Source organism: Protopterus annectens, chromosome 6.part1 (assembly GCF_019279795.1).
Source record: "Protopterus annectens isolate FY-2018-M chromosome 6.part1, PAN1.0, whole genome shotgun sequence".
NCBI classification, from domain to species: domain Eukaryota; kingdom Metazoa; phylum Chordata; order Ceratodontiformes; family Protopteridae; genus Protopterus; species Protopterus annectens.
Window position 1 is genome coordinate 473,913,718 of NC_056738.1, and position 26,694 is coordinate 473,940,411.

Sequence of the window (26,694 nt, forward strand, 5' to 3'; positions counted from 1 at the left end):
AATGAGTTCATAGGAAAGTACTAGATTAGCTGCCCTGAGAGCCATTTTAAGCCTAGCCAGTTTCCTGTTTGGTGCTCTAATTAACCCATTTGGTGTTAGATCGGCTGTACTCATCCCATGGTTGATAGTTTTATATTATCCCTATTGAGAATAACTGGGATAATATTGTAGATATTTTGAGGGAACCCATACATGTGATAAAGCATTTAGGAGCTGCTTTTATCCATTAGTAGTACAGGAGACAGTCCCCGGGTAAATTTTACATTACCAATCTATGGATCCAAGTTGTGCTTGATTATGGAAAGGGATGAGCTTTATTTTAAGTGGATGGGGAGCCTGCTCCAGAACTGTGATATCCTCTATGAGATTTACCTATCCCCAAAAACTGTTGTATTGATGTTGCAGTAGGAGTTTAAAATCCAGGACTGAATATATATTTATTTATTAACAACTGATTACTAGGAAAGTTCGACTAGGAAGGAGTCTATTTTCAGTGGAGCCCAAGTGTTTCAAAACGTTTTAAGAATTATACTTTTAAAGTCTTTAAAAATAATAAAAAAAAAAATACAGTTTTATAAATAATTATATCAAATTAGAAATAATATGAAAACATTGGTTAAAAGTAGAAACAAGTTATTTGGCAATGATTTAATAGAGAAATTTAAGCCAGTTTATTGAGAAATCAAGTGTAAATTACTATAATGCAAACAGAAATTGCAATACAAAGTGAGAGAAAAACAGGCTTATGGCATATTTAGACAGAAAGCCAGGTGAGAGAAACTGTTAGAAGTAAGGAGGTGAGTGAAGAACAGAGATCAGGAGATATAAAGCATGAGCAGGTATTTGTCCACATTTAGGGATATAGTTTATCCTGGTGTGGAGCAAGAACAGAGACAGATTTTAGCTAAAAAGTTTTGAAAGATATGAGGGAGGATGTTGACATGATGGATAGAAATATGGAGTTCCAAGCCTTAGCAACATGGTATGAGTGCACACAATGCCCAGTAGAGTTGATAGGTTTGTGGACAGACAGGAATTTTTGGTCATGGATTGTAACAGCCGACTAGGAACATAGTTGCATAGAATGTTATTTAGTGCTGGACAAGCAGACAGATTCTGGATAATTTTATAGGTGGTAAAAAATTGTGCATATATTAGTTGCTGGGTAGTTTTAACCAATTTTGGGATTTTAATGCTATACAGTGGCAGGTTCTGAAAGGGGTATTTGCTACAGATTTAGCAATTTTGTTAAAGCATTGCAACTGCAGTTTTAGTTGTGTTGGTGAGAATGTTTTTGGCTCTATAAAGCATTTCTAGCTTTTGATGTGTTGTTCTTATACAATTCTGCATCTGCAATCTTAAATTCGACTTGCATATACAAAATTGTATATTCAACCTGCATACTGCAATTTTATATATGCAGGTCAAATTTAATATTGTCATCCACTATCATCTCTATTAATTTGCTATGCGATTCCAATTGTTGTATTGTCAAGAGAAAGGACTTTAAATTTTGTTTTTTCATGAGAGAGGGATTTGGGGAAAAACATAGTAGTTCTGTTCTCTCAGGGTTGAGCATCAGCTGTGCGTTACAAAGTCATGTTTCAGTTGTTGTTGAAGCTTCCTGAGTAATTTTTTGGAGGTGCACCTCATTGTCAGATGTGCAAATGATTGTGTAGTCATCTGTGTAGTGTATTAGCGAGGCCTATTGTGTGGATGTATGGAGGGTATTGGTGAGAATGTTAAAGAGAAGGGGACCAATGTTAGAGTCTTGTGGTACACCGGTGGTGACTGGGAGGTAAGGAGAGAGGGTGGAGTGCCATTTTACTTACTGATGCCTACTGAATAAGTAGCTTTTGAACCATAGAAGGGTGGGCTGAGACACCTAATGAGGACATTTGAAGTAGAAGTTTGCTGTGACAAACCGTCAAAGGAGCAGTGGTGCAGCTGTTGCATTGTCATCTCACAGCAAACAGTTCTTTGGTTCGATTCTTGGCTGGGGTGCCTTCTGTGCAGAGTCTACATGTCTTCCCTGGGTTCATGTGGGTTTCCTCTGGGTGCTCCAGTTTCTTCCAACATTATAAAGACATGCATCTGGAGTGTTTCTCCCTGGGCATCCATTAAAAAATGGCTTTGTTCCAAGTCGGACTTTTCTGGTAAACAAATCTTAAATAAACAAATAATAAAGGCTTTAGCAAGTCTAGAAGTAAGGAGGAGACTAGTTTTCCATTAGTTACCATCTCAAGCTTTATCATCAGTATTTATATAGGTTAGAAGTGAAGTGTTAGTAATATCAGAAGGATGGAAGCCATGTTCTGTGGTGGATAAGGGTTCTTCCTTCAGGAGATAGTTTAGCAAATGTTTTTGAATACATTTTTCAAGTTTTTTGGAGAGGGGGGATAAAATTGCTATAGTTTTATAAAGGTAGTAATGTCTGTTGAATTTCCTCTTTTGTTCAGAGCTATAATGTGTGACTTTTTCCAGAAAGTGGGAATATGGGACTCCTGGACTGACCTATTTATAAGGATTTAGACAGGGTATACAATGTTATCAGCTACTATTTTAAGGTATTCACTCGGAAGGTCATCAGCTGATGTAGAGCATGGTTTGAGTTTGTTTAAGAGTAGTTTTATGTAGGATGTTGGCACAGATTTGAGAGATCTGCTTCCATAAATAGTTTAGTGTATAGGAAGAGTTCCTATGGTGAGTTCCTATGGCGAGGCCACCCCAATAACTATTGCTGAGTACCTCTTACCAGGAGACAGATGGTTTTAGGTTACTTTGTCCCATGAGGTGAAAGCAGAAAGTATAATATAAATATAGCCCTTAGCTTTTCTTTTCAAGATCCACTTAGTTAAAGGGGAGGTTAATGGGATGGGAGACAGTGGCTTGCTATAATTCCATTCTTTAGTATATATCAATTATCAGGTTTATGAAAGTTGTGTTGAAAGAATCTTAAAATGTTAGCTTTGGAGGGAGCTGTCTTTCTAACAGTATTCTACACCTCACCTGTTAGCAGGATGCTCTACTTTTAGTCCTGTGGAGCATTGGTGTTTTCTGGCAGATGATGCCATTCTCAATTGAACACTTTTGACACACCACTTGCCTGAAATGTGGCTTGCCCTTTTGGCATGCTAATGGATTCACCTACAGAGCTTATTATGTAGGGGAAGATTATGCCACAGGTTTGAGAGTGATTTCCATTGTGCCTTAATTATCTGCTGTGTATGATTTAGGACCCTAGTTTTATTATTGCTGAAGTTACTGAACTTGCAAAGATAGAGAAGGTACAGGATAGCCGGGTTTCTAATGGCATATCAAGCAAGACAGGGACCTCCTCTCATAAGTCTTGAAAAACCTAAATAAAGTTTTAGAGCTTCCAGTATCTCTTGACAGCTCAAGGACTTCAGGCATGTGATATTTTTTGGTCAGGACTATTTGGAATCTTTCTACCAAGTTCCTAGGAGTCTGACTACATACTGATTTTGTAGTGGTGTATTTTCTATATGCTATGAAGATGGAAATGGTGGTCTACCAAAAACAATGATAGCATACCTTTTAACATTTAGTTTGAGCTCATTTTTATTACACTATGTGTTTAGTATTGAGAGTTCATTTAGGACAGTTTGGGTGCCAGAGGATGACTTGACAACAACCACCGGTTTGCAGACATCAACTGAGTTTATCTCCTGGCTCTCTGCTGTGAGATCTGAGAAGTAAATGCCAAAAAGAAGAGACCCTACACCAAAGCTGTGATGGACACCGCTAGTCACTTTCATAATTTCTGATAAGACACCTGCAACTCGCATCATGTGGGTTCTGTCTTACAGCCAGTTTGCTATTTGTATTATCACATATCAGTCGACTTTTAAAGCATTTAGCTTCTATATGATAACAATATTGGAAATGGTATCAAAGGCCTTAAGATATGAGATACAATGTGTGGCCACCATGGCCACTGCTTAGAGCTTCCATAATCCTTTAGAAGAATTTTACCAGAGTCAATGGAAAGGCTCTACCTTCACAAAGCTAGATTGTTGGGGAGCAAGTCTAGCAAGATTTCTAGTTTATGAGGCTATTTAAAATATATTCCATGGACTTGCAGATAAATATGGTAAAGCTGATAGGTTTGTAAGTAACTCAGTTTTATGGCTGATACAGAGATAATGTCACTTTGCAATGCTCACAAGCAAGTGTGAATTGGACTTTTATCCATGATATTATGCATCACAGTTAAATGACACAGCTATAAAACTCAGAACCACTCGGTAATTTGTGATCCAGGGTAATGAAACAGGATCAGCTATTCTGCATGGCATTTAATGAAACACTCTTCTTAGAGCTGAGCACACAACTGTGTAAAGCATGCTTAATTTCTTTTCTCTGAGAACTGTGAAGTGGAATTATGTGACAGTGCAGAATGATGTACTTAAGACAGCCTTCTGTATGCTTTTGTTTAATAAATTTTAGTTACTACAGCAGTGATCACTCTCCTACAACATCTGCTGGGATGGGGAGCTTCTCACACTATTAAATTATGTTCATCATAGTAATCACTACTGTACTTACACAAAGAATGCAAAGCATCAGGCTTCGGGGGGGGGGGGTTAAACCTAAATAGCAGCTATGTTATTGTAATGCCTAATCTACTTCTAGACTGCATGTCCAGTCTGTAGCATTAGGGGAAAGTAGGAATGGAGGCAAAGGTTGCTGCCTCACTTTTTTGCTGCAGTGCAAAAGCATGAGTTACCAGCACTGCTGCAAGTCGGTACTTGGGCTGATGGATATTGTTGTCGTACTGTTGCTACACTTTGTCAACTGTTGGACCCTTGCACCACACTATACAGCACACACCTGTGACTTTCACCAGAATTCATCAGTTGAGAGGCTAAAATCACTCCAACACAGGTCTCCTCACTATATGCAACAGCTCAGTCAGAAACCTGAGTTGTTCTACCATTCCAACCTTGACAACTTATCAAGGACGTTTTCTTTGAAGACCACTTACAGCAACTTGGTGTTTGCCCTTTCCCCACTGTTGGGCAACTGTGGAATTTGTATATTTAAGTAAACAGAGTATAGGGACTTGTACCCAGCATGGATGGTAAAGGAGGGCTTACCATGGATGCAACATTATTTTTCTTTTGAATTCCATTTAGCATCTTTAGATGCAGTTTTCCAGTGTAATTATCTTCATGGAAAAAGTTAATAATGAGTTGACATGAACCTCATAAATGAGATGGTGCATTGAAGACTAGTGATATCACTGTGAAAAAAGCCATGGTGAAATGGGCTCTGCCCTCATACTTATCACTTTACAATCCCTGCAGGATGTGTTTATACACACACACACACACACACACACACACACACACACACACACACACACACACACACACACACACACACACACACACACACACAGACACACACACACACGTAGCAGTGGCTAAAATGCTCACTTACAATTTCCATGAAATACATATGCCAATGCATCTATGTGGCGTACACTAAACAACATGATTTACTGTGCTGTGGGTCACATTTGCTGCTACCCAAGGGCGTGCAATGGCCTCATGATATGAGGCTACTCATACCTTATATACTCGGAACCACAGAAACTACATACATTCATTTCTTGTTTATGTGTGTTTTCAGATTTCTGATTGTGAGAAAGGGGATACTCACATGCTTGTGATAAAGCTGCTACAAAGACCACATATACATGCACACATAAGCAAAAATACACATGTAGATGCACATATGCACAAGTATTATGACAAACACAGAGATACATATAAGCAGACACACACACACACACACACACACACACACACACACACACACACACACACACACACACACACACACACACACACACAGATGTTATGTGCACCTACCCTGTACATATGACTATTTGATAATGTTGGCTTTCATATTATTTACTAATTGCTTTTTCTGTTCTGGCTGCTCAGCTTGTGATTCCTGTGCTGGGGGGGTGCTGCTGTATCATAGCTCATGGATTCCATTATGTGTTTTGTTACAGTGCATGAGATTGTGATGTGCCAACTACTGTGCACACATTTATAATGTACAGTATGCAGCATATCATAACTACTCTATATACCTTTACAGTCATCAACTGTCCATTCAGTAATACTGCATGTCTGCTGTGCTCTGCTTTACACCATCTCTGTGTATGGGATGAGATGCTATACAGGTCTGACCAACAATAGGTTCCCAGGAAATGTCACAGCAGCTGGAAATCATTCCTTTAACATAGTATTTGCTTATTTGCTTAGTTTAGCAGAAGTATTTCACTGTGTAGTGTAAATGAAAATCAAAGCAGACAAAATCAGAAACAAATGAATGTGCTTAAAAAAACAAAAGAAAGAATATAAAGAGAAGGATCAGATGAGGAAGAAAACATGTGGAAAATCCATAAATATAGTGGCAAATAAAGAGAGATCCTGTAACACTCTTTTGTTGACTAATATTTTAGGCAGAGATGGTTAAGGAGAAGTTTATTTGAAACCAAAAGATGAAAGGCTATTAAGGCGAACAAGGATAGTTGACTACGTACATGTTGTTGTTTGTCTTTTTGGCTTTGCCCGGTAAGGGGTCGCCACAGTGGAACTCCGGTCCACTAATGATTGGCAGTAGATTTTTATTATGTCGAGTTGCCCACCAGACGTCCAACCTTCAGTAAAGGCACGCCCATTCACACGTCTTTCGGAGGCCACGCGACTGCGAGGAGGACATGCAGACTCCACACAGAAGGCCCTCTCCGCACACTAGCTGAGAATTGAATGGGACAACCTCTTGCTGTGAGGCAACAACGCAACCACTGTACCACCACCGCTTACAAAATCCATTGAAAAGGTGGGAGAAATAGACAACTGCAGGTTCTGTAAGAACGAACTGGAAACAGTTGTACATCTTGTTACTGGGTGTGATTCATTAGTGAAAGGCATAATAGTGCAGCAAGACTGCTGAATTGGGGATTGTGCAAACACTACAATATACAAGTATTTGAGAAGCTTTGCAAATATGAATCACAATGCATTTCAGAGAATGACCTTTACCAATAGCTTAAAAAATAGATATGAGAAAACCAGATATAGTAGTCTATGAAAAAAGATAAAAAGTAGCATTAATCCTTGAAACTGCTACACTCAGTGATCACAGTGTCTTACATACAGAGAAAGACAGACAGACACAAAGTCATAAAATAAAACGATTTGCAGGCAGAAACAAGAGCAACGTGGAGGAAAGATACTTGGACAGTTCAATTAGTAGTAGGAGCAACGGGTCTAATAAAAATAATTTATAGTCACACATAGATATGCTACCAGTACATGTAACCCTGTATGAATTACAGGATGAGACAATTCTGGATACGTTACAAGTGCTGAGAAGTGCACTCACAAAGACCGAAACAATAGTCATTTCTTATAATTCTATTAAAAAACCTGAACACTGAGAGAATACATATGCTAAGACATCTTTGAATTGCAGCCTGGTTGTCATATGTGCAAACAGGTGCACATATGCTCAGAAGACTCCACTCTGTGGGACATCACATAGCAGTTTATGCACACTTGCTTATGAATTACATGCAGCTTAGAACATGTGGCTCCAACTGTACCAGTCTTACACACTGCCAACAAAGATTCAGCCTCTTAGCCTATAAAATTAACATCAGTTTTTTCTGTTAATAGTGGCAATAATGCAGCTGAGGACATCTTCTTCTAATGATACTGCATATAAAACATACAACTGTGGAAAGGGTGTTTAGTAGAATATATTTCAAAATATATGCCCACAGTTCAAAATATAATGCAAAAGCTTTGGAAATTGTCAAGAAATGTGTCAATAGTCAATAAATTCAAGCAGAAATATTAAGCAGTCAGACGTTTTGTTTATTTAATTAGTCACTCATCAGTACCTGTAATAAGAAGACATTATTTATTTGAAATTAGCACATGCTTGTCCTCATGAGTCAAAACCCGCTGGGGAAAGTATTGCACATTTTACTCTGCATATCGCTTTCTTTGGCATGGTTAATCTGATATTCAACCTGCTTTTGAAAATACTGTGTAGTAATACTGCCAAATGTGCCACAAGCCTGCAATTTGCTACAGAATAAAATGAGGAGACACACAGTGTTGGTTTCTTTGAGTCATTTCTAACCTTTCCCATAAATATAAGGTACTTAAGTTAAATGCTAGCGGAAGTGAACTACTATTTGTTTTGCTGATGCAGTATTACAGAGACTGTATACTTAACATTATTTTATGAATTGTGTGATAAACAAGACTCTGGGCCTAGATGCATCAAAAGTGTTAAAGTCACTCACATTTTACAAGTCAGGTATAGGCAGGATTTTTGGAATTGTACCATCTACCAGAATGTTAGACCTCATCTCACTTTAAATGTAGCTCACACCACCCTTAATGGTTCTGGACAACATACTTGGGCATTGTAGAAAAAAAAAGACTTTTAACAAAATTCACTTTTCAGTTTACCCAGTGCAGGCCTAATAACCAAACTGCAAAAGTCAGGTGCTGACTTGTAGGTGGTGTAGAAATGACAGAAATGGATTATTAAATCATGCAGCAAATAGAAAATAGAGGTTAAAATTGATGGTTCAACCAGGATACTTATTCAGAACAAGAAAGTTAAAAAATAAAAGTTGGTAGAGAATCAAAAAAAATTAAGAGTTGTATAAGCACACACAGCATGGGATGTGTGAGGAAATGAAAGAGACCTGCGGTGGGGGTGCGGCTGGGCAAGCAAAATAGGTCAGAGGACAATCACGAAGGATCAGAAAAAAATGAGCAGTGCTGCAAAGAACAGAATAAAAATAGTTTGAACAATTCTGAAACAGGATCTATTGAACATAGAAGTATTACGACAGACAAGTGAAAATAGGTTATCACAAGTAAGAAATACAAGTAAAATATATTAAAAATGAAATAAGGGAAAGTCAAAGGAAAATAAAGACCAACAGAAAAACAGGGCTGCCAGATGGAGATTTGTAAAAATTAGTCTTTCATTATAATCACAGGACTTCTGGAAGCTGAGTTGAATAACAAATGCAGATTCAGTGTTTTTTCAGTGGTTAGCATCACTGTACCATGGCGGAGAACACAAACACAGATGAATCACTGACATAGTGATCACAGGTGTTGAAGGGAGTACAACAGTTTGCTCACTGACAGCATTCCTAAATGCTTTAGAGTGCTCCCCTAACCATCAGCCATACATCTCTCCATTTAAGTGACATAAATATTAGCACACTTCCAACAAATTATACAGTCTATCACCTCATTAGAAATACATGAGAACTCCTTTGTTTTATGGAAGCAATCTCTGAGACCCAGAATTTGGATACAAATGGAAATAAGTTTGTGGGTACAGCAATGAATTCTCTTGTAAGGTTTGCTACCAGGATCTTTGGGATTGCTAGAGTTGTGTGCATTGTTCCTCTCCAAAGGAATTATTAGACTAGATAGTCACATTTTCAATAGTGTTAGGCTGCAAAAATAGAAAAGTTAAGCATGGTGGAAATATAAAGAAAAGTAATTCTGTGGTTAAATTGTAACTCAAATAGGATATGGTTTTTCTGTGTGGTAGTAAGTGCCCATCTGAGTTCAATGTTTTGGGCATGTTGCTGACCCCTTGGAGTACTTCATCCAATGTGCTTTGGGGAATATCCCTTATTAACACCAGTGTATCAATAAGTCATGTCTGTTCAGCAAAATCATATTTTTCATTGCATAACTTGTGAAATCAACAACATTGTGAGAATGGTAATACATTCTTTAAATATTTAGGATGATTAGAGATGTGGAAAAGAAAGGTGACTGATACAGTGAGTTTATAATAAACTAATTTGGTTTGATATGTACCCTGAAGTAATAATTTAACAGCTGGAACCACTGATGATGAAGATGCAGTAGTGGTATAATGTAGGAAGGAATGTGCCCTAGGTAATGTATCCAAGTAGAAAGGAACATGCCCTAGTTAATGTATCCAAGTAGGAAGGAATGTGCCCTAAGTAATCTATCCAAGTAGGAAGGAATGTGCCCTAGGTAATGTATCCAAGTAGGAAGGAATGTGCCCTAGGTAATGTATCCAAGTAGGAAGGAACGTGCCCTAGGTAATGTATTCAAGTAGGAAGGAATGTGCCCTAAGTAATCTAACCAAGTAGGAAGGAACGTGCCCTAGGTAATGTATCCAACTAGGAAGGAACATGCCCTAGGTAATGTATTCAGTTAGGAAGGAACGTGCCCTAGGTAATGTATCCAAGTAGGAAGGAATGTGCCCTAGGTAATGTATCCAAGTAGGAAGGAATGTGCCCTAGGTAATGTATCCAAGTAGGAAGGAACATGCCCTAGGTAATGTATTCAGTTAGGAAGGAACGTGCCCTAGGTAATGTATCCAAGTAGGAAGGAATGTGCTATAGGTAATGTATCCAAGTAGGAAGGAACATGCCCTAGGTAATGTATCCAAGTAGGAAGGAACGTGCCCTAGGTAATGTATCCAAGTAGGAAGGAATGTGCTATAGGTAATGTATCCAAGTAGGAAGGAACGTGCCCTAGGTAATGTATCCAAGTAGGAAGGAACATGCCCTAGGTAATGTATCCAAGTAGGAAGGAATGTGCCCTAGGTAATGTATCCAAGTAGGAAGGAATGTGCCCTAAGTAATCTATCCAAGTAGGAAGGAACGTGCCCTAGGTAATGTATCCAAGTAGGAAGGAACATGCCCTAAGTAATCTATCCAAGTAGGAAGGAATGTGCCCTAAGTAATCTATCCAAGTAGAAAGGAATGTGTCCTAGGTAATGTATTCAGTTAGGAAGGAACGTGCCCTAGGTAATGTATCCAAGTAGGAAGGAACGTGCCCTAGGTAATGTATCCAAGTAGGAAGAAACGTGCCCTAGGTAATGTATTCAATTAGGAAGGAACGTGCCCTAGGTAATGTACTCAATTAGGAAGGAATGTGCCCTAGGTAATGTATCTAAGTAGGAAGTAACGTGCCCTAGGTAATGTATTCAATTAGGAAGGAACATGCCTTAGGTAATGTATTCATTTAGGAAGGAACGTGCCCTAGGTAATGTATTCAATTCAGAAGGAATGTGCCCTAGGTAATGTATTCAATTAGAAAGGAACGTGCCCTAGGTAATGTATTCAATTCAGAAGGAACGTGCCCTAGGTAATGTATTCAATTAGGAAGGAACGTGCCCTAGGTAATGTATTCAATTAGGAAGGAATGTACCCTAGGTAATGTATTCAATTAGCAAGGAACGTGCCCTAGGTAATGTATTCAATTAGGAAGGAATGTACCCTAGGTAATGTATTCAATTAGCAAGGAACGTGCCCTAGGTAATGTATCCAGGCAGGAAGGAACGTGCCCTAGGTAATGTATCCAGGTAGGAAGGAACGTGCCCTAGGTAATGTATCAGGTAGGAATAGAGAGTTTCCTTGGCATGAAAGTGACACCAAACAGTTATCTGTGTAGTGCTTGCAAAGTTTTGGCTCTGCACCTGTGAAGAAGGTAGGAAAAAAAAAGTCTTCTACCCAACGTGCAAACAGGTTGGTAAAACGGGATCCATCCTACCACCCAGTGACCAAGTTAAAGAAAACTGTAGTCAAAAACAAAAACATTCAGTCTCAGAACAAGTCCTACTAAGTGTGTGTGCGTGTGTGTGTGTGTGTGTGTGTGTGTGTGTGTGTGTGTGTGTGTGTGTGTGTGTGTGTGTGTGTGTGTGTATTTGTGCTTGTTGGGAATGGTTTAAGTCCTCATTTATGAAAGAAGTACTACAGTGTCATCAGTCCACTAGTGGGGGGGCACATGACACAGAGATTTGATAGCATCATTAGCAATAAGAGGGCAGGGATTCAACTAATGTTCTCAATCCATTATGCCCCAAAATACTGAAACTGAAAATATTGATGGGCTGCAGAAATGTAGGTAACAAACTTCTAAAATAATGTTTTACTGTCTAGTGTTTTAGAAAAGTAAATGTATGTATTAAGTTGGATGCACTTCCTAATAGTAGTGCCATGCTGATGACTTATATTTCATGACTTCTTGTTGCTTAGACATTCTAATTCCATTACAGTTTAGTATATTATATTGCAGCACATTTCTAATGTGCCATTTAGTCCCATCTATATTAGTTCATAATTTTCTTTCTCCTTGACTCCTCCAGCAGTCAGGTCCTATATTTTGCCTTCCCATCCATCTCAGTTATCTCATTTCTTCTCACCGTTTATCACATTTTTATCTACTTTAGTTTCTTCTGACTTCACACCAATCCCCCTCCACACAAATACATTATGTGTGTGTGTATTTTTATATATATATATATATATATATATATATATATATATATAGGGGGGATTCAGTAATCCTCTATGTAGGACGAACGAAGTCCTACTCAGAGACTGCCGTCTAAGAGTTAGATGTCAGCGTGTAATGCATATGCATGAGGGTGTGCTGACTCAACTCCCAGGCTAACACGGAGTGTGTAGGAGTGCAGGGGGCGTGTCAGACTGCCGAGCAGTCCAAATATCCACGCCCTTGCAAGTGCCAAACTCTGCAAATGTCAGCAGATATAAGCAAGTCCGATCAAATGTGTAAACCCCCAACACTACACTCCCCCACATTAAAAAGCCCTGTACAAATGAAATAAAATGTAAAACATTTTTTTTTTATTATTCACTATATACCTGCCAGTATTTGCGCGTGTGTGCGTGGGTGTGCCCATTGCTAAGCTACAGTTAGCAGTGTAGACATCGAAGAGGATAATAAACCACTTATATACAAATTAAGCCAAATAGCAATAGTGTAGTGATCGAGCTTTCGCACAAAGAGGAGGCATTCCCGGTTCGAGTCCCACCACTCCCCTCTCCTTTTCCTGTAGGAAATCCGTGCATAAGAATAAATCCTGACATTTACCTTTTAAATTATATTAAAATGCATCAAAATGGCCTATGTAGTAATGAACGATATTTTAAATATATATATATAAGAAAGTGAAACGTTCATGCATAATAATGAATGCATAAGTAACCTATCTTAAGCAATGTGAAGCACTGCTAAACAACGTTTACCAGTATTAAGCACACTTAAGAATAATTGCCCATAGCTAAGCACTGCTTTAACTAGTGCAATATAATTGCCCATAGCTAAGCACTGCTTTAACTAGTGCAATAGCTTTGCATGGAGCTGCACATCGCACCAACAAGCGAAAAACAAACATGTTTGTGAGGAGGTGTGCACCACGCTAACTAGCGCAACGTCGGTCAACGTAGAGCAACGTTGAGCAACGCTGGGCGAAGTTGAGCAAAGTCTGTTAAACACAGCCACAGCCACTACTGGTCAGGCCAGTAGTAAAATAAAAAAGCAATGACAGGTCTTGAACCCGGGATAGTGTGCACCATAATCACAGTACTAATCCACTAAGCCATGACAGCATTTGATGTTTATGGACTGTCAACACACATATATATATATAAATCAAAGTTTACCCAGTGCTAAGCAGGTGTGCACTCAGTTGAGAACTTTCAAATCTGGCCAATCACAAATAAGTGCGGGAAATGAGGCATATATAAGCTCCATAGGTGGGAATACTCACCATAACTGGTTGCAGCTCCCATCTGCAGGCAGCAATGGCTGGTGTCGGAGAGGGCTCTTGCTTCCGAGCACAATGGTGGGGCATTGAGGAGTCAAAACTGATGGTTTGGCTCCTCATCCATCGTTATGATGCTAGACTCCTGCAGGGCCAGTTCCATGGCATGGAATACAAAGCGGAGGCCTGGAACCATCTCGCACATGAACTCACCAGTGCCACAGGCATCCCTCGGACTGGTGAGCAGGTCAGACATTACCATGTAGACCTGAAGAGACGCAAGCAGGACCTACTGAACCAATGGATACAGGAGGCCCATGGGATGCAAAATGCCCCACTACTGAGTAGGTAGCCATGAACTGAAGTATGTACAAATTGCTAGTGTAGTCGATAGTATGGATAAGTATATGTCTCAATATCACTTCATTTACTTCACAGCTGCAGGTGTCCATGCTGCGAATCAGCAAGCCTATGCAGATAGGCTGCTACGGCTGCACCACCAGGCAGGTTAGTAATTTTTCTGCATGTACTGTTTTATAAAAGAAGTGAGAGAGCCTGGCTAAAAGTGTCTCAGCCCAATAATAAAGGTATAATAAGGCTTGAATAACCTCTCTGCATGAACTGTTATGTAAAATAAGTGAGAGAGCCTAAAAATGAGTGTTGTAACCCATTAATAAAGGTATAATAAGTCCTGAATTATTTTTCTGCATGTATTGTTATATAGAATAAGTGAGAGAGCCAGAAAAAGAGTGATGTAAACCATAAATGAAGGTATAATAAATCCTGAATAAGATGCCTGCATGCACTGTAATAACAAATAAATGAGAGAACCACTAGAAAAGTGTGTAATGTAATTAATAAAGGTATAACAACTGTAGTGTGTCCGTGTCACCTTCTTTGAAATGTTGATGTACTCTTGCAGTATAGAAATAGTAGTGTTGTATTAAGCGCTGTCAACCCACACTTGGGTAGGCCCATAGAAAGAGTACGAAGGGAGTGCCAGTATCTCTTAAGCATATATACAGTCCTCAACTGTAGTTTCAAGTCTAACATTTATAGGTAAATCTGGCACATGAGTAGCTTGTAGTTGTGTGCACTGGAAATGTCAGTGTGCTGCTAAAAATGTAGGGGGCTGTTAAAATTTAACTGGTAATGTCACCTGAACACATCCAGATATGTAGACATATGAATATAAATAAAATATATAAATACATAGCAGTAACATCTGCATTCTGGACAGTTTGTATATTAGATACAGGTCATGTACATAATGAACTAGCAAAACACATCCCACAATGTACTGGACATTGCCTAGTGTAATAATACATGTAGTGGATATATACCTGCAGTCAATAGGAATGTAGTGTAAACTATAAGTTCATATAAGTTGTTAATGGAGGTATGTTTTTACACCCTACTGTATGTGCATAAACAATGCAATTCCACACCTCAATGGGTATGTGTAATCTCATAACATTTATTGGGACATATGTCCTATTGGTTCATAAATATCTGCATAACTTTGATGCATGTGCCCTGTTCAAACACCACAATCTTGGTGGCCTGTTGCTACCAATCATTCCTGCATGCTGTTGGAATGTCCACTGTCGTCCAGTATATGCATGCGTTATGCTTGCTGTTCAACTGTTGGAACTCTGGTGTGTTGGGTTAATGGGAATATTACTGCATGCTGTTACAACTAATTTGGAATGCTGTTGGTTATATTGTCATTAAATACACCTAAACACAGAATGTATGGGAAGGCTGGTCCCAGCGGACCCACCTGTCCCACCTCAGCTGGCGATGGCACCTGGCACCAGCAGGTCCAGTGCCCAGCCCAGGACCTCCTCCTCCATTGGCCCTATGCCACCTTCAGGTGGAAGCACTGCAGGGGATAGGGCTCATCCCCCCCATGCAAGCATGGCAGGAGGAGGGCCACCTGTCACTCTCCGAAGGGTCCGGGCTGTGGTGCGTAGGGAGATCGAGCATTCAGTCGCTGATCCTCTATGCCAGCTCAAGGCAAGAGTGGCGCAACTCATGGGTGAGCCTGCCCCTCCTATGCAGCCCCCAGCACAGCCACCCTCCGGGCTGTGAAGGTGCAGTGGTGACTGCCCATGGGTGGGGATCTCAGTTCCAATGTTACCATCTGTGGGCTCATGGGCTTGCGATTTCCAAACATCCTTCCCCATCAATTGTGTTCACCCACCCCATGTGTCATATTCCACCCCTGTATGCATCTTGTTTGTCTTGTCTATTTACCTCCCCAACCTACCTCCCAAAACATACCTACTTCCCCTACCCCACATTCCACTCTCACCTGAAAAAAGAAAAAAATGGGCAATCTGCTCCCACAAAAAAATTACGCCCCATACATAGCTGCCCATTTTACACAAATGTCCGCTGGACACAGACACTGAAATTCAATTGGCAGTACAACATACTTCGTTGTCCTCACCCCTCTCTCAAGGGTGGAAGGTTTCAAAATTCCCTCCAAATTACTAGTATATGCACAGTTGTTGCTGTTAAAGAAATGGGCAGCTATGGACCTTCCCTACAACCGTCCTGCACATCCTGAGCTGATTTCCCTACTGTCTTTCCCTCTTTGAGCCCCTTGTTCACCACTTTCCTATCTCCCCATTTTCTTTTCTTTCAAAGAAATGAGCGCAGCGGTTAGCAGGAGTAACCGCTTGTAAGCAGTAGTAAGCGGGTTTAAGCGAGTGTGCGCATGTGTGCGCTTAGCTAAGCATTGCTAAGCATCGCGCAAACCTGCGCAAACCCACGCAAACCCACTTACAACTGCTTAAAAGTGCCTTAGTCACCCTGCATATGAGGGGCCTTGTTCTGCTCAGCAGCAAAATAAAACACCACTGTCAGTCTCGAACCCCAGACCTTGGACACACTAGACTGCATGAAGTACCACTAGGCCACAGTAGATATACAGCAAGATGTTGCTGAAATATATATATCATGCATCAGAATGAGTGAATGTAAAGGTAAGATAGGAATGCCATAACACAAAACCTGTTCTGTGGAACTTTACTACCAGTTGTTGTGGAATTGCATTACATGACTGTGATAACAGAAACAGACATTCTAGCAGTAAATACTGTTACATCAGCACTTCACAACTCCCACACAGTATCATAGCAGGACAATTCCCACCCAAATGTACAAAATACCAGTGTGTTCAAGGTACAGCAAGGATGTAGGTAGGCATACTCAGTACTGGAATTGTCCAGTTTCATGAGCATCCTGTGATAATGTCAACAAAATAAAAAGCACAAACAGTGCAGAAGTGAGTACATTAATATCCACAGTATAGCTGTTCCCAAACAGTTCATGTGCCAAATGAAAACATCTCAATAACTACATATGTATGACAGCTAATTGTAGATGTTGTAAAGAAACTCCATACTCCTATGTATCTTGTGTTAGCATTTCTAGGGGTGAGTACAATTCTACACTGTCAACTGTGTACTGGAAGAGGCAACATTCAGTTCTGAGTACAACATAAAAATAACTGGCTACACCCTTAGCAACAGTTAGAAGAAGTATACCAACCATCTGACTTACACAATGGTGTCCACAGCAAACAAGCATGGTCCCCACTCTGGAATTCTGAAAGGGCTACGCCTACCTGACCTAGCAATTTATAGCACTGGGTTGCTATGACAGGGAGTACTGCAAGTACCACACATCAGGCTGCATGCAATTGCCAAATGGCGGCCACCAATTGGTACAGAGGCCATCACATGCACATGTGCAGATACCTATAAAATCAGTCTGTACTTGCTGTCCACACATGCAATCATTCTATTGCAGGTATGGAGGGAGAGAGAGAGAGAAAAGAAGAAAAGAAAAGGTGATGTAAAGTAAAGAAATATAACAAAAATAATTTATTGAAAAACAATCAGTACACTGACAAAAGAAATGATATTGAAAAAAATGTATTGAAAATAAACTATATTGAAAAAAAACATTGAAATAAAATTTATTGAAAAAAGATTTGAAAGAAAAATATATAGAAAAATATTTAAAAAATATATTGAAAAAGAAATATATTTAAAAAAATATATTGAAAGAAAATATTTAGAAAAAAAATATATATTGAAAAAAAAACTATTGAAAAGCAATATATTCTGAAATACAAATCTATTAAAAACAAAATCCTGAATGGTAAAGGAGATATTGGAACCAAAACCTATATTGGGAAAAAAAGAATACCAGGATATACAGCAACATATATGAACACATACAAAGGAAAGGTATGTAACAGCTATGTATCTACTGGAATGTAGTAGTTGTTTATGAAGAGTACTCTATATAGTTTGAATCATTCATATGTGGCAGCAGTACGTATCGATGCACAGATGCCCTGCATAACCACTGGCATGGGGAAATGAGTGTGTTGCTGTGTGCAGTGGGATGTGACGGTGACATATGTAGTTCAGCATTAAATGTCAAACATCTGATCCATGTTATCTGTGTTCTGTACAGTAGTGTGTACAAAGTCTGTTTGGGGTAGTAGCCCATACAGTTATGCAAACATGGATGTGACAGAGTAACAAATGCATGATAGTCATATTAATGTGTAGCTTAGCATTGGCAACAGCTGTACCAGGCTAGTATGCTAATTCAGCATTAGCAGCTATGTATACACCCTCTGATTTAACTGTGTGCTTACATGTGACACCTGTTCATGTTTCAGCAAGGCCCAACAGGTCAGCCGTGAGGTACATGTACTTACAACAGTGTGGTCCTTGTGTGTGTATGGCACACACATAAGGAGAGATCTGTCCATGTCAGATATATTAGCATCTGTACATGTGCATTGAGCAAGGGACATACTGCAACTGTTTGTGAAAGGAGGATATATATATATATATATATATATATATATATATATATATATATATATATATATATATATATGTGTGTTCTTGAAGGTTGTTATGTGCATATTTCTATGTAGGCTGTAGTGTGTGGCAGACCAGACAGCATACAGTGCTGGTATATGACATGTGGTGGTAAAACACTATGGGTATGATTCATCAGGTTTGCAGTGTTGCAGCTAGTGAGGCCTGCTAAAATTACATGGGCTGAGAACACCTTCAATGCATTTTGCACAACACTGTGCAATGTTATGACATAACTGTATACATCACAACCTTCCCATACTTGATATACCCACCATGACAGGTGGACTGTATATGTGCCTATATGTATATCTATATGTACAGCAATGGATGTTCATATGTATGTGTGTGTGTGTGTATATATATATATATATATATATATATATATATATATATATATATATATATATATATATATATACATATGTAGAGAGAGAGAGAGACAGGGTCATAATTACTGCAACAGATGCCTGGTGACAAAGCCATGTCCTCAAGCTCAATGTTGACACTGCATTGGCATCCCTGCTTGCAAAGACTCAATACCCATGAACTACCACATAGGTGGTAGTCCACTTAACACTGAAGGTGTGATGAGAGACCATGGGACACAGGTGGACAGTAGTCTCCCCTTTGATATTCACAGTGACACACTAGTCATGTAATCCATCTATGTGGCACACATCATCACTAAAGGTGTGTCATCCAGGGAAAAATAGGTCAGTGTTCCCCTCTACTCCACACACATAAGACCCAGTATAGAGTACAATGTCCCATGTGGTATGTACCTTACAAGACATCTACAGCAAGTGGAAAGGACACAGACATAACCTCACAAAGAGTGATACCGGCGACAAACAGATGCCCTATGCAGACCATCCCACAAACCCACAACTACACTGTGTTGCATACCGCCTACCTAGAGTTGACCTCTGGCAGACATACTAAGCTATGTCAAACCCAGATCTGTTGGACATGCTCCACGTAAACAGATCACAATCTGTATGAGCCACATGCTCTAGGGACCCAAACCCTTTGACCACAATAAACAGCACATGCTGAAGGGATAGATTCCTATCACAGAGACATCCCATACTCTGGAGCTAACCAACTATCCATAGCAAACAAAACCCCTAATTAGCAGTCGTCATAAATAATCCTGGAGATTGTATGGGAGATAGTGAATACATCCAGGCAATCACCTCAGTGTCTCTGCTTGACTGGGCCACGTGAAATTTAAATACATGTGTGTCAGAGGCCAGAGTAGCGTATGGCTAGAGTTCTATAGGCCCTAGGGCCAATAGCCTCTTGCCTACCTATGAAGTGATACACACCCACATGTACTTGTTGCAATAATCGATATGTCAGGTGACTGAGTGTGATGGTGAATGTGTTGGTGAATGTGTCAGAGTTCAGTATATGTGTGATAGCTTAGTGGGAAACTGTTTCAGTCATGGTATTATGCATCCTAGCTGTGATCCCAGCAAAAGATGTGTATGCAATTGGTAGTCAGAAAAAGCAGCATGCCATACAGTCTGAAGTAGTCCCTTGTTGTTGACTGGGGTGTCCCATTGTAGGCTAAAGCAGTACATGTATGCTTATTGGGTGTTACTGCTGGTGAATTCAACTCCTGTATGGACTGTAGTACTACCTGAAGCTGTATGCCTAAACAGCACAGTATGGTGTATGAGCACATTTATTAGAACCACTGTTATGTGTGTTCCCTGTAGTCCTCACAGATTACATACCTCAGGCATAAGGTCTGGTAACTACTGACACACAGTACTGTAAGGTCAACTGGGTTGCCATACCTTTGTGCCTGTTATGTATGTTTGCTGTGTGTGTGGCTATGCCTGTACCATGGCCTCTGTCATATGTGTGTTACAGGATATAACTGCATATCTAGCAACATGTATAGTCTAGTACAGCAGTATGCCACCTATATTAACGAATGTGCACATATGTTAGGCAGGGGTCCGCCATCAACGACTAGTGTGGTATACTGGTAATACTGTCAGTGGACTTTACATTCATTGCAATGGATTGCATGATATATACCTCCTGTGGCTAGGTGGTGCATTGTGTCACATACAGTGTGCCATGTACTGTTGTATAGTCTTACATACTGTTATAACTTTGTTGCTGTGCAAAACATGGTTTGATATATAGAGTGTGCCAGGCACTGTCAGGCATCTGTGTGTTGAGAACTGATATGTGATATTGAAAGTGTGTATCTTCTGACAGCCAATAGGTTGCTATATATGGCAGTTAATTTATATCTGTACTTTAGAATGTCATGTGTGCCACATGACTTGCTCACACATATTGTTTAATTGTCTTCCAGGGTAATGTCCCACCATCGTAACCCGGCATATAGCACGGCCGAGGAGGAAATCATCACAGCGAGCCTGGTGCAGCACTATGCGCTGCTGTTCTCCAGAACCAGCCAAGACCAGCATGAGCGGGCTGCGCTGTGAATAGGCATGCATAACCGGACATATGAGCAGGTACGCCATCACTGCAGTGATTTAATTAGACATGTCCGGCAGAGTGCGTCTGATATCCACAGACAACAGCTTGCCACAGGTGGGGGGGTAGCCATCCATCCCCCCCTCACCAGAGTGGAGGAGCTGCTCCTGTGCCAGGTGGCTCCTGGCCAACAACAACCACAGCAATTAATATGTATCATCATGGAGGCCGGAGCCACCCATTAAGTTGACATGGATCATGCAGGTAACATGGCATAGCTGTAGAATACTTTTACCTCTATTGGTAGAGCATGCTTATGTGAGATGTGTACTGTGTAGTTAGACGATGTGGTGCCTAGTGTTGTGCAATGCTAATAATTAGGTATATAATCTGTAGGCCTGTGACTGTCCACCATTGTACTACTGTAAGATTGCAAACACACAGTAGCAATGCCACAGTTGTTGCCACTGACAAAGTGTCTGATATCCTTGTAGGTCCCTCTGGTGTGACAGCAAGGCAGCAGAGCCATGCTGGTGAGTGTGTTATACCTTTAATATTGCTAATTAAATGTGCATGTCATAGGTGAGGTGTAGGCTATGTACACGTAACACACCTATGCATAATGCATGCTGTGCATGTTTGCTGTGAGACAATGCACATCCTAGTAATGTGGGTAGCTGCCTAAAACATATATAATACACAGAGCATCCCACACAATTATGGCTGCACTGTAGTGGACATCGGACAGGCAGAGTTGATACACATGCAGACTACATATGCACCTTTGTCATATGCAGTGCACGTTAACATGGTACACATGGTGTATTCAGACACCCGCTGTAAGGTCACACTACAGTATACCAAACTTCATCCACACAGCACACCTAATATACCTGAGGGATAGATGCCTCACATGTGGCTGTGCAACACTGTTCAACACATAACACATTCATGTTAGGCAATGCCCCCTATTGGGCACCTCACAAACCCATGTAACAACTGGTTGTGAAATGGTGAATGTAGCCATGGTACAGCAGTTCAGGTACAGCATACTATGTGCCGGTCTGGCACACATTAGTAGCCTTGAGTGACCACATGATGCTGCATGATGATGGCTCATGGTACTACACCCCATCCAGTTACAGTGGCCACAGTAATACACATATCATGAATTGCTATGCACCTCAATGTTGTGTGTGTGCAGACATATGCACCTATATGCAATATGCATAGCAATCCCCATTTGTAGAAAGTCACACACATGTGTCTTGTAATGCTATGTGGTGTATAGGTCACATGACACACATTGTGTATGTGTGATGTTTCATGTTGCAGTTGTGTGGTAGCATGCCATGTCATGGCTGGCACTGGCATGTCCACAATATGTCCTACACTCACCATAACCGCTGTACAATGGCTATGTTGAGCAATGGTATTCCATCAGGTATACATGCACCACGCATCCTGTGTGTATACATAGCATGCATGTGCTACACCTGTGTCCACAATCATCTGCTAAAGACACAGATGCTCTAATCAGAAATGGATATCTATGTGAGACACTGATACACATCCAGCCATGGTATGTATACCTGTGACTGATGGTGCACAGGACATTGCAGGGCTTTTAATACCTGCACAGCAATGTTGTTTCCATGTACACATTGCATTCCAGGGTGAGGCCATTCACTGAACAAAACACACATGCATCAAGGCCGTGTATACTGTTATTAACAATGGCTGTCTGCACTCACACTACATGCTGCTGAGCAGCACATGTCCTGCATGCTGTCACATTTGCTATAAATATTTGGCTTGTGATACTGTACCCCAACATCACACGCTATTGAGTATGTTTGGGATTGCTGGTGGTGTGTGTGTGTGTGTGTGTGTGTGTGTGTGTGTCTGTACTAGTGAGGAGTGTGCATGTGTGCATGTGTTCATGTGTGCATGTGAGCATGTGTGCATATGTGCTGACATCATGTACAGGTTGTAAAGTGTTTTTCCTGTCTCCCTCTCACAGGTGCTGATACTGGGCTGGTTCAATGCAGCAGGGAAACTGATGTCACTGAGCATGATAGTGACAATGATGATAGGTGTGTTGAGGCACAGGCATGTTTGCAAGGGTCTATAATTGGGCCACCAATCGACACTACACAAGTGTCCACCCCATCCACGCACACAGTCATACTGCCAATACATCCGTCACCAATGCCCTTAGCAGAGGGACAGCATACAGATGGCATTGGCCAGGACTGTGTGGTATCCATGGCACATGCATCCTGACACAGCAGCCATACCCAGAAGTCTGGAAGGGTACAACATAGGCAGATGTCCATGGGTTCTTGTCGGAGCACTGCTGCCCATCATGCCACTGGCAGATGTGCCACAGATCTAACTACCTCTTGCATGTTACAGGCTGTCATGGAGGCACAGGCACATATGGAACGGTACACCAGACAGGGACTGAGGGCACAGAGGGCACATAACACCGCAGTAATAGACAGTATCCGTGACCTAGCTGGTGCCATCTGCAATTACACTGCGGTCACCAATAGACGTTGGGGAGAGACACTAGATGTCCTCTGCAATGTCATGTCTATGTGTTAGGACAGTGCAGGATGGTTGAGTCGTCGACGTGGATGTATGCCAGCAACATCAGTAGCTGGCAGTCGCCACGGACGTCCCTCAAGCAACAGCAGCTCCTGTAGTGCCAGTACCAGCCACAGCAATATTGGGGGTTAGCTGTCCATAGAGCGTCCTAGAAGACAACGTGCACATGGCTCTGGACAGTCCCAGCAGGGACCTGGGTCCAGTGTACATCCATCTACCTCTGGGGATAGTACCCAGTCTGGCTTGGTACCTGATAGTGTCAGTAGCACCCCTGCCAGGCACAGGCACCATATCTGTGGCCAGAGATGGTGATCTGTAAAGCCTTGCAGGTACAGTCTGTGGCTGTCCCACAAGTACCTGTATGTGGCAGCCACATAATGGAACTGTGTGCATGCAGACACACACACACATAATCCAGACACCTAGGGCTAACACATACCCACACTCATTACATCAACATTGGCCCATACCATTATTCTTGCCCCTCACACACACACACACACACACACACACACACACACACACACACGCACATATATACATGTTGATTGAATGGCTCACTGTAGGCCTCTGGCAGACCAACAACACACCCTGTGCATATGATGAAACCTGTGCCACCTCCTGTCATCTGTAACATTGATGCAGGATCAGGCTACCATGGTGCTGATGCACAGGGTGTCTTTATAGCAGTATAGCAATGTTAGCATGTAGTCAGCAGTAGAGTGTAATGATATGCTTGAAGGTGTATCTGAGCAGGCATGATGCATTAAAGCTATGACTGTTATTGTAGTGTTGTTTACACCAGTGTTAGTTCAAATTGTATATTGTCTGCCCACGTGCCACTTGGCTGATGTGTGCAGTATTGGCAGCATGTGTTAGTGAGTGGACACTATGTGTGCGATGTGTGTAGCACATATTTGCAGGTGTACAGTTGTGGTAATTGTGGAGGTGCACTGTCTGCATGTACGTGCATAGTGGACACATGGGCAGGGTGACATGCTCTGTATTACACAATAACACTCCATAGTTTCTATTGGTGGCCAGTATGCATTGTACTACACACATTTTGGAACCTGACTACACTTGTGTGTATGACATGGTTTGACACTGTGCTGCGGGTGTTACTGTTACTATCTGTCATTGTTTTGCATTCTGGTAGTATACATGACTTCAACAGCCTGACCATAACCAATCGTTAGATGATGTCTTGACAACTGACACACAGATGTAGGACACACAGCAACATTTGGATCCTTCAGGTACTATAGTATGCCAGTAACCAGTGGTATTCAGCTGCAGCCATTACTGGGACCACTCCTGTTCGGCATATGGCTCTCTTAGGTACAAGCAATCACAGTAGGGATATGTCTGTCCACATGTGCTAATACATACTGTGGCCTATAGTGCATTCTCCAGGTGACACACACATCCTCCACAAGGGTATCATACAGACAGATACCTGTTGTCAAACCCATGCTGTAAAGCTATAGGCAAAACTAGGCGTAATTGTCCACCTTTACAGGACATAGTATCCCCACAGTACCACATAGGTAGTAGCCACCGACATGATGAACTGGGACCAATGTGTACATGCAACCTAGTGTTACGTCATCTCTCCTTTGATAACCACATTCCCTAAGGTATTTTGAAATCCCTCGGTGGATCACATAAGCAAGAAGGGGTTTGCATGCATGTCCACACAGGTTGTTGTACACCTATAATGCATAGTCATCATTGACAGACTCTGCTGCATTTGAACAGGTCTGACATATGCCTTGGCCATAAACCCTCACTCACACAATTCAGTAGAAACCGTAATGAATGTGTGTGACACGGATGACCTAGACCAAGCATCACTGCAGTGGCTGGCCTTTTCACAAGCATACAGATGTGACCTAAGGTCTGTGAAGCAGCAGCACAGTTTGGCTAAGATGACAACTGTGTACTTGGACAAAGCATAGTTCACACACATGCAGTGATTGAGGTAACATGTATGTATTTGCCTCACAGCTACCTCACATGTGCTATGCCTAATGATATGTCATACGGTGGTAAAAGCAAAACCTACAACACAATGACCTACACATAGAGCACACACACTCACCGAGTGCAGGATTCAAACCCCTACCTAACTATTCCATGATACTAGAGGAGTACGCATTAACACGACATGCTATACACATTAGTGGTGGTTCTCTTTTACACAGGTATATTTGTAGGATGGTGACATCATCAGACTTGACAAAGATTGGTTTAACACCTTTAAGGTGTTTTACTACTCTCTTAGAGGGTTGCTCCTTCCCAAGGAGACCACACACAAACACACTTGTCAAGTGCAGGATTCAAACTCCTACCTAACTGCATAATGATACTAGTAAAGTACGCATTAACATGATGCGCTATACACATTACTGGGTGTTCTTTTTTCCACAGGTATATATGTAGGATGGTGACAGCATCAGACTTGACAAATAATGGTTTATCACTTTTAAGGTGTTTTACTACTCTCCTAAAAGGTTGCTCCTTCCCAAGGAGACCACACACAAACACCCACACACAGTTGTCAAGTGCAGGATTCAAACCCCTACCTAACTACTTCATGATACTAGAGGAGTATGCATTAACACAATGCCTATACACATTACTGGGGTTCTCTTTTCCACAGGTATATTTGTGGGATGGTGACATCATCAGACTTGACAAAGATTGGTTTAACACTTTTATGGTGTTTCACTACTCTCCAAAATGTTTGCTCCTTCCCAAGATGACCACACACAAACTTGTCAAGTGCAGGATTCAAACCACTACCTAACTACTTTATGATACTACAGAAGTACGCATTTATACTGCGCGCTATACACATTACTGTGGGTTATCCTTTCCACAGGTTTATTTGTAGGATGGTGACATCATAAGACTATACAGAGTGGGTTACATTAGGTGACATTAGGTGGGCTACATTGAAGGAATGTCTAAACACCTTGGCCATGTGTTTATCAAAGGGGAGTTTACTATCTACCTGTGTCCCCAGGGCCATAATGACTTTCTCCGTACATAC